General features: G+C 41.2%; 1 protein-coding gene across 1 annotated transcript in view; it reads left to right on the top strand.

Annotated features, from left to right (window-relative positions):
- The window catches only part of LOC123521514 (transient receptor potential cation channel subfamily M member 3-like), a 386500-nt gene that overhangs the window by 192215 nt on the left and 191364 nt on the right, over positions 1-2921 (top strand). The gene's annotated exons all lie outside the window — the stretch shown is intronic.

Below are 2921 nucleotides of genomic sequence, written 5' to 3'. Positions count from 1 at the left end.
ACACACACACACAGAGGAACACTTATTTTACTTATTGTCTTTATAGGTACATTCATCCATCCTGGGTTTCATACACTGAAAAACAGAAAAACATATAACCCCAATTCAAGAGGGCTACCCACAATGACAAACTACGTCCGAGATAAACCCCAATTTGAAAAAGAAAAGAGAAAAAATACAAACACACAGAAAATGTTGAAAGTCAGACCAAGCCCAGTGTGTATGCGTGAGGCTCCAGTGACGAGGCTTTTACTGTTCAAATCGGATTCGTCGTTTTTATCTCCTATAGTCATCTCTCCAATGCACTCCTTTTAGAAGCCACTTTCTTCTCATCCCTCCATTGTAGACAGAAATAAATCACCGGGAGGCTTATTTCCTGTGTCGATCTCACAATGTATCTTGGGCTTTCACTGCCATCCATCCATAGCCTTCTGTAAACCAGCATCTCATAATTTCGGCTCTAATACTATTCCCTCTATTGGATTTCGACTATATGATTTACACTCCTTGGGTCATGGATGTTGGTGTGGTTCTTCCACATAGATTTAGTTGACATCTCACTTACATGACTGCTTGTTTGAAAACAAGCCTTTAAGACCCCAGACACTATGCTATCTGATTGTCTGGCACCATCTAATTTGAAAGTTGTTAAATTTTAACCTAACTAAATCTACATTAGTTCTCTTTCCAATGCCCTCTGTCTGAAAAGAAGGCTAATCACATATCTGATCAATAGTCAGAGGGGATTCACCGAAAGTGTATTTCAAGTGGGGACCTTGCAAATAGATTTTAGGTTTACTCCATCAACCAGGCAGAGCCTCGTGCAACCCGAGTGTTCAGAATTTTCTCTCTAAAACCAGTCCTTCCTCTGGTCTCGGATTTTATTCCTCAATATCCTTGGATCACACCGGCTAGTGTGCTTCTTCCATGTGGACTTGGCTGGTACCTCACTTAGATAGCTGTTTTTATTAAGAAGCCTTTAAGATCCCAGATGCTATTCCAATACCCAGGCACCATTCTCATTTCTTTACCACACTTTTCTATGGCACCCACCTATATCTTCAGCTATCTCTTCAGGAAGGCAAGTATCAAGTGTTCATAAGAACATCTTATGTTCTTAGTTCCGGGCTGTAATAAAAAGCAAGCTCAAAATGCATGTATGTATCTGTGGTTTATATATGCCCCTGGTCCACTTTAGAAACATAATTATCCTTTTATTGGAGACTATTATAAATCATCCCCATGGGATATGGTAATTCTATTGGTAGTATCATTAATTTATTCAAGAATATCAAATATGGTGTAGAAAAGGAAAGTATACCTAAGACAGCTTTTTATACCAAAATACAAAGATTGTTGACTTGCACAGATGAAAACCTCAAGTGATTGGACACTACTTATATAAACAATGAGGGTTGGAAATAGGGAAAACTTTCCATAGCACTCATTCACAAAGGCAGAACCAAGCTCATGAAAATAGCAAATATACAATAGTTGTGAGCTGTCCTTCACTGGGTAGCCTCAAAGAAAGAGATTCAAACCGAAGTCCAATGGCCTCTAATTCCATAACCTTGGGACAGCAGTCATCGGCTTGCTCTCACAGTAGGGTGTTCCAGCCTTAAGTCCAAGAGAGTGTTTCTTTTCCTTAGCTCTGCTATAGTTGAATTTGAGATAAAGTCCATTTCATGTAGAGGGGTTTCCAAATGAGCTGTGGCTCTGAAAGATATTGTGCACCTCAAAAGGAGAGACTCTCAAGTTCCATTTATCTATAGCATGCAGCCTGGGTCCCACAGGGCTGGATAGAAATTTGTTCAAAAGTGCCCAGCTAGGAACTTAAAATCAAGTGTACTCTCCCCTTGGGCATCGATATCAGTGGTGTTAGGAATTTTTTCCCAATGCAGGCTGTCCTACCTGGTCTGACCAACAACAGAGGTATAATTTCTCAAACATAGACATGCTCATCCCTGCCACCTCTGCACTTGAATTTCCAGCAAGGCTCACTAGGCCTTTTGTCAGTTGATCTTGGGCCACTATAGAATGATGTGATATGGCAGGAACTGGTCAATCTTCTCCTTCTTCCCGCAACATTAGAAACTGATCGCAGCTGAGGTGAGGTATCCTCTGTCACAGGGGTTTGAAAGATATACAAATAAAGAGGCGATACATGGATCATAAGCATTAGGCAGATGTAGCAACTTCTGGCTTGGGAGATCAAATTAGCATATTTCATGACCTCAGAACAGATGCCTGCCTTTATCTCGGTGTTTATCCCTAGCGTAATGGCCTCATACATGATTTGTTCGCTTGTGATTGACTCAGCTTAATAGTTCCCAGGTCCACCCATTTCAAGAGTTGTTGTGAGGTGTCTCCACCGTGTTGTAGGACTGCATGGCATCCCATTGTGGCATCCCATTCTTCTTTTTATGGATGGGCATTTGAGTTGTGTCCAGCTGCTTGCAATTGTGAACGGTGTTGCTACCACCACGGAAGAGCATGCATCTGTTGGTGCTGCACCTTTTCCTTCTTCAGGGCACATAGCCAGCAGAAGTATTGCTGGGGGTATGCCCTAATGTATGGTATTTCCATGTTTTAGGTAGCACCTATCACTGTGCATGTCTACAAGCCCATAAGCAGAGGTTTTGTGTGTGTGTGTGTGTGTGTGTGTGTGTGTGTGTTTAGTTTTGGGGTGGTGCTCTCATTGGAAGGTGATATCTCATCATCCTTTTGATTTACATCTCCTGTTTGCCTGATAATAGTGAGCATTTTTGCATTTCCTTTGTTAGCCCTTTGAGTGTTGTTTTGGGTGAACTGTCTGTTCCTGTGTTTTACCTACTTCTTAACTGATTTTTTTTAATTGAGGTGTTGTAGAATTCTAGAAATTTTAGTAGTTAGTCCCTTATCCATTGTGTCATTGCTAGACA

The sequence above is a fragment of the Echinops telfairi genome, unplaced genomic scaffold (assembly GCF_000313985.2).
Source record: "Echinops telfairi isolate 266 unplaced genomic scaffold, ASM31398v2 ScPeMD7_22;HRSCAF=79, whole genome shotgun sequence".
In the NCBI taxonomy this organism is placed as follows: Eukaryota; Metazoa; Chordata; class Mammalia; order Afrosoricida; family Tenrecidae; genus Echinops; species Echinops telfairi.
Note: the sequence above shows the minus strand (reverse complement) of the source record. Positions and strands in the feature narration are given on the sequence as shown.